The following is a 6,824-nucleotide window of genomic DNA, read 5'->3' on the forward strand; positions in this document are numbered from 1 at the left end:
AAGTACGCCAAAGCGAGGTGTGTCTTTCAGGACTGAGATGGTTAAGGATGCAGTGTGTCTTCCTCATGCTGTCCTTTCCTGCTAGGGCTGCTCTGAAAGCTTCATGCCGGGTGGGTGGAAGCCACATGTTGGGAATGGAGGCATCACAGACGGAAGGAGCCTGGACCACTTGACAGACTGCCTTCCAGGGTAGAAGCACACATTCAGTGGACTTAGCTTATGTAAGAAATAAACTTTCACTCTTAAGATACCGAGATCTGCTGCATTTTCTTATTCCAGCAATTGACTGACCCTGCCCAGTAATATATTAGACCATGTGAAATTGTTTTCCGAAATTGTTGCCCACCTCACATTTCTGTCAGTGAGGGATGAGCGGTTTCCTTGCTTCTCATTCTCACCAATGCTTTTAATTTGCCAACTTTAGTTTTAATTTTTTTTTCTTTTCTGGCCGCACCACACAGTTTGCGGGATCTTAGTTCCCCGACCGGGGATTGAACCCAGGCCGTGGGCAGTGAGAACATGGAGTCCTAACCACTGAACCACCAGGGAATTCCCTTAATTTGCCAACTTAAAAAAAAACAACTTTCTATCTTGAAACATTTCTGTTGCAACAGAAAAGTTGCAAGAAGAGTTCAATGAACTGCAGAGTAACTTTCACCCAAATTTACCAATCACTTAACATTTTGCCATTTTCCCCTCCCCTCCTCTCTATTTTTGAAGAACTATTTCAAAGCAGCTTGTGAGCATCACGTCCCTTCACCCCTAAATATTTAAGCATGTATCTCTTAAGAACTAGGCCACTCTCTTACATACCGATTCATTTATCAAATTCAGAAAATTTCTACAGATATAATAGTATTATCTAATCAACAGTACGTATTCAAAGTTCACCAATTGCCCAGCCATGTCCTTCATGGCCTTGGGCATTTTCAGACTTTAATTTTTTCCCCTCTGCGCCTGTAACCATGATTTATTTAAACATCATCTTTAAATGAACTCACTTTTCAAAAAGGTAATTACATACATTTATTTCAGGAGGCAATTTTACATTGCTCCCCTAAATGGAAAGCTAGAAAAGTAAGCAAGTAGAAAGCAACTCTAAAAGCTTATACTAGTGTATATGCACACACACACACACACACACACACACACACATCTCAAGAAAGGGAAGTTAAAGGCCAAAATGCTAATAATACTGAGGATATATCTGGGTAGTTAGGGTCCTCATATTTTCTTGTATTTTTAAATTTTTGATAGTAAGCTGCTTTTCTTTTTTAAAAAAAATGTGCTGTTAAAATATATCTTAGAAATTTAAATTGCACTGATTTCAATTTTCATGATTGTGAGCTCTTGGTCAAGCTTTGTATGTGCCATATATATATATTTTAAAAACCTAATTATTAAATGAAGAACCCCAAAACAAAACAAAACAAAAATAAATGCTTGGGACTTCCCTGGTGGTGCAGTGATTAAGAATCCACCTGCCAATGCAGGGGACACAGGTTCGAGCCCTGGTCCGGGAAGATCCCAGGTGCCGTGGAGAAACTAAGCCAGTGCGCCACACGTACTGAGTCTGCGCACTAGAGCCCGCGAGCCACAACTACTGAGCCCGTGTGCCACAACTACTGAAGCCCGAGCGCCTAGAGCCCGTGCTGTGCAACAAGGGAAGCCACCACAATGAGAAGCCCACGCACTGCAACGAAGAGTAGCCCCCACTCACTGCAACTAGAGAAAGTCCGCGTGCAGCGAAGACCCAACGCAGCCAAAAATAAATAAATTTATTTTAAAAAATAATAAAATGTTGTGTTAGTTTCAGATGTGCAGCACAGTGATTCAGATATATGTATATATATGTATATTCTTTTCCCTTATAGGTTATTACAAAATATTGAGTATAGTTTCCTGTGCTATACAGTAGGTCTTGTTGTTTAAGTATTTTATATATAGTAGTGTGTATCTGTTAATCCTAAACTCCTAGTTTATCCCTCTCCCCTTTCCCCTTTGGTAACCATAAGTATGTTTTCTAGATTCCACATATAAGCAATATCATATAGTATTTGTCTTTGTCTGGCTTACTTCACTTGTGATAATCTCTAGGTCCATCCCTGTTGCTGTAAATGGCATTATTTCATACTTTAAAAAATTATTTTATTTATTTATTTATTTATTTTGGTTGTGTCTGGTCTTAGTTGCAAGCACACAGGATCTTCATTGAGGCACATGGGATCTTTTCGTTGTGGCACACGGGCTCTTTGTTGTGGCATTCGGGCTTCTCTCTAGTTGTGGCATGCAGGTTTTCTCTTCTCTAGTTGTGGTGTATGGGCTCCAGAGTGCACGGGCTCTATAGTTTGTGGCACTAGGGCTCTCTAGTTGAGACGCGCAAGCTCAGTAGTTGTGGCATGTGGGCTTAGTTGCCACGTGGCACGTGGGATCTTAGTTCCCCGACCAGGGATTGAATCCATGTCCCCTGCATTGGTAGGTAGATTCTTTACCACTGGACCACCAGGGAAGTCCCTCATTCTTTTTTATGGCTGAGTAATATTCCATTGTATATCTATATACCACATCTTCTTTATCCATTCCTCTGTTGGTGGACATTTAGGTTGATTCCATATCCTGGCTATTATAAATAGTGCTGCAATGAACATTGGGGTGCATGCATCTTTTCGAATTGGAGTTCCCTCCAGATATATGCCCAGGAGTGGATTGCAGGATCATATGGTGGTTCTATTTTAAGTTTTTCAGGAACCTCCATACTGTTCTCCACAGTGGCTGTCAATCACGCTATTTTAAAAAATCAATATGGAGAAGCCAAAAGGTGATATTAAATTTCTAGCCCAGAAGGGGAGACCAAGAATTGTTAGAGAGGCTCTGAAGACACACTAGCATTCAACCGAGCTTTTCTCATTGGCTGAATCAGCCAGAAAGAGACATCAAAAGATACTGTCTTGGGACTTCCCTGGTGGTCCAGTGGTTAAGACTCCATGCTTCCATTTCAGGGGGCATGGGTTTGATCCCTTGTCAGGGAACTAAGATCCCGCAAGCCACATGGTGAGGCCAAAAAAAAAAATACTGTCTCATAATGGGATCCAATGTTCTTTAAGGCCATAAAGGGGTGCATGTCTCACACTTTGGGGAACACTGTCTTCCTTGTGTGTGACTCTGGGGCAGGTCACTTGAACCTTTGAGAGCCCCCGTTCTCTCATCTGTGAAGTGGGAAGGCACATCACCCATTTGAGGGGCAGGGACCTTGGTGATTAAGAACAGTTACTTTGTTTTGTTTTGTTTTTTCTCCATGCCATGCAGCTTGCTGGCTCTTAGTTCCCTGACCAGGGATCAAACCTGGATCCTGGCAGTGGAAACACCAAGTCCTAATCACTGGACCACCAGGGAATTCCCTAAGAACAATTACTTTTTTTTTTTTTTAATTTGGTTGCGCTGGGTCTTCCTTGTGGCTCGTGGGCTCCTTAGTTGTGGCATGCGAACCCTTAGTTGTGGCATGCATGTAGGATCTAGTTCCCTGGCCAGGGATCGAACCTGGGCCCCCTGCATTGGGAGCTCGGAGTCTTAACCACTGTGCCACCAGGGAAGTCCCAGAACAGTTACTTTGGAGACCCAGGTTTGGTTCCACCCCTGGAGCTCCTGGGGTATCTGAGACAATGAAATGAGATAATGCTTAGCACAGTGCTTAGAACTGCTAATAAACATTAGCCCAGCACTGTCCGGTAGAAATCTTATGTGACCCACATGTGCAACTTAAAATTTTCTAGTAGCCACATCTTGGAAAGTAAAGGGGAACAGCTAACATGAATTCTAATGACAACATGATGCTCGGTGAAATAAGCCAGACACCAAAAAAAAAGACAAGCACTAAATGATTCCACTTATAGGAGGTCCTAGAGGAGCCCAATTCATGCAGACAGGAAGTAGATGGTGGGGGCCAGGGGCTGGGGGAGGGGGACAGAGTTTCATTTTTACAAGATGGAGAGTCCTGGAGATGGAGGTTGGGGATGGTTGTCCAACAATGTGAATGTCCTTAATGCCACTGAGCTGTGCACTTAAAAATGGTTAAGATGGCAAGCGTTATGTTCTGTGTATTTTCCCATAGTTAAAAGTAGGAATAGAACTTAAAAGAATTATAGTGAAGAAGGCTTCAAGATATGGAAGGCTGTTAATGGCATTTTAAGTGAAAAAACTAGGAACGACATACAACGGCACCCAAATCTTTGTAAAAAAAAAAATAATAATAATACGAATGATTGTTTAAGCCGAAAACCCTAGCCCAGTATTAACAGCAGTTATCTCTGGACTGTAAGGTTATCAGCGAGTTTCATTTTCTCTTGGCAGTTCTTTGTCAACCTCCTCACCACCCCCACTGGCATCTACCTCCCACCCTTTCAAGCCCCATGGGAACTGATCTGGGGTGAGATGCCCGTGTCCATCATGGACAGAGTCCCATCCACTGCTTCAATTCCGATGAGGTGAGGTCCCCATTCCCATCCCCCACCGTGCTGTCAAGTCCATCCTCATCCCCGAACCCATCCCAGTGTTGTTCTCCACCTCACCCCCAACGCTGTCCCTGTCCCCGTCCCCAGTTCCATCCCCAACGCCTTCCATTCCCAATGCTGTCTTTAGTCTCATCTCCAATCCCAACTCAGCTTCCACCCTCCACCCCAACCTGATCCCCAGGCCAGTTCCCAACCCTGTATCCATTCTTATCCCCAATTCCATCCTCGTGTCTATCTCAACCTCAATTTAGTTCAGCCCCAGCCCCCAGCCCGCTCACCCTCTTCCGTGAGTAGATGATTGGTTCCCTCCAAATGTCCACATCCTTGTTACCAAAACTTGGGAATATGTCACCTTCCATGGCAAAGGTGTCATTGAATTGAGGATCTTGAGAGGAGGAGATTGTCTCGCGTTGTCCTCGTGGACCCAGTGTCATCCCAAGGGTCTTTTTTAAATTTTAATATGTATTTATTTATTTATCTGGTGCACCAGGTCTTAATTGCGGCATGCAGGATCTAGTTCCCTAACCAGGGATCGAAGCCAGCCCCCCTGCATTGGGAGCACGGAGTCTTAGCCACTGGACCACCGGGGACGTCCCCATCACAAGGGTCTTTATAAGAAGCTCCAGGTCAGAGAAAAGGGGTAAGATTATGGCATCAAAAGAAGGGATGACGCATTTTGGTTTTCTTTTCTTTTTCCTTTTTTTTTTTTTGTCTGTGATGGGTCTTTGTTGCTGCACATGGGCTTCTCATTGTGGTGGCTTCTCTTGTTGCGGAGCACGGGCTCTAGGCGCACAGGCTTCAGTAGTTGTGGCACGCGGGCTCAGTAGTTGTGGCTCGCGGGCTCTAGAGCGCAGGCTCAGTAGTTGTGGTGCACAAGCTTAGTTACTCCGGGGATGTGGCATCTTCCCGGACCAGGGCTCGAACCCGTGTCCCCTGCATTGGCAGGTGGGTTCTTAACCACTGCGCCACCAGGGAAGTCCCGGATGATGCACTTTGAAGATGGAGGAAGGGGCCCTGAGCCAAGGAATGCAGGCAGCCCCTAGAAGCCAGAGAAAGCCAGGATGTGGATTCTTCCCTGGAGCCTCCAGAAGGAGCCAGCCCTGCCCACACCTGGGTGTTTGCCCCATAGGACGCCTTCCGAACTCCTGATCTCCAGAACCGTACGATAGTAGATGCGTGTAGTCTCAAGTCACTGTTTGTGCTAATTTGTTGCAGCGGCCATGGAGACGCATCACCCCTCCACCCAAGCTCTGGCCCTTCGTACCTGCTCGCTGGTAGGGGGGAGCAGCACCCCCTCAGCACCCACACACCTGTCTCACCGTCCTGTTGCCCCTGTGCGCGTGTGCAGTACAGGGTGATTTCCCAAACTCCAGGCTGCAGTGGGCGTGGGCACCTGTTACCACCTTGCTTCCGGCTGCTAAACCCTTAAGCAAGATCCAGGAGAGCCAGATCCTGATGGCTGTGTCCTCGCCCAGATTTGACTAGGGAGGGACACAGGAGGCTGTCTGCTTCCAGCTGGGCTGGGAGAGGCTGGGGTGGCAGCGGTGGCGGTGTGTGTGTGTGTTTTAATATTTATTTTTTTATTTGGCCGTTCCGGGTCTTAGTTGCAGCACATGGGAACTTTAGCTGCCTTGCGTCATGTGAGATCTAGTTCCCTGACCAGGGATTGAACCTGTGCCCCCTGCATTGGGAGCCCGGAGTCTTAGCCACTGTGCCACCGGGGAAGTCCCAGTGGTGTGTGTTTGCTCTCCTGGTCCACCTGGGGAAGGAGTTTGGGGCCAGGGCTATGGCTACAGGTGGGTTTTTTGCTGATCTAGGGGAGTAGAGAGCCAGGTCGAGCTTTTAATTCAGGCTTTGGAAACTTCTGTCACCTCTAAACGTGACATCTTTCTCATCTCTCCAGAGGATCTTGAAGGCGGCTCTCTGCATATCTGGAAGAGTGTGAACGTGGAAGCATTTTACACCGTGTAGATCAGGGATCCCCAACCCCCAGGCCGTGCTCCCCATCGCTCGCATTAAAGACTGAACCATCCCCCTGGCCCCTTCCATGGAAAAATTGTCTTCCACGAAACTGGTTCCTGGTGCCAAAAAGGTTGGGGACCGCTGTTGTAGATGATGGTCATGATGATGATGGTTTAATAGCCTCTTTTCATTCAGTGCCAACTCTGGGCTGAGGCCTCAGCCTACACAACCTCAATAGTTCCCAAGTTTCGAATTTACAGAGGACCCTCGGGGTTTTCCTATATCCACCCCCCACCGAAACTCTTATTTAGGTAAGATATTTTGTCAAATGACACCCCCTTTAAAAAGCTAAAT

Source organism: Aethalodelphis obliquidens, unplaced genomic scaffold (genome assembly GCF_003676395.1).
Source record: "Aethalodelphis obliquidens isolate GAN/ISIS:26980383/991018 unplaced genomic scaffold, ASM367639v1 scaffold53, whole genome shotgun sequence".
Taxonomy (NCBI): domain Eukaryota; kingdom Metazoa; phylum Chordata; class Mammalia; order Artiodactyla; family Delphinidae; genus Aethalodelphis; species Aethalodelphis obliquidens.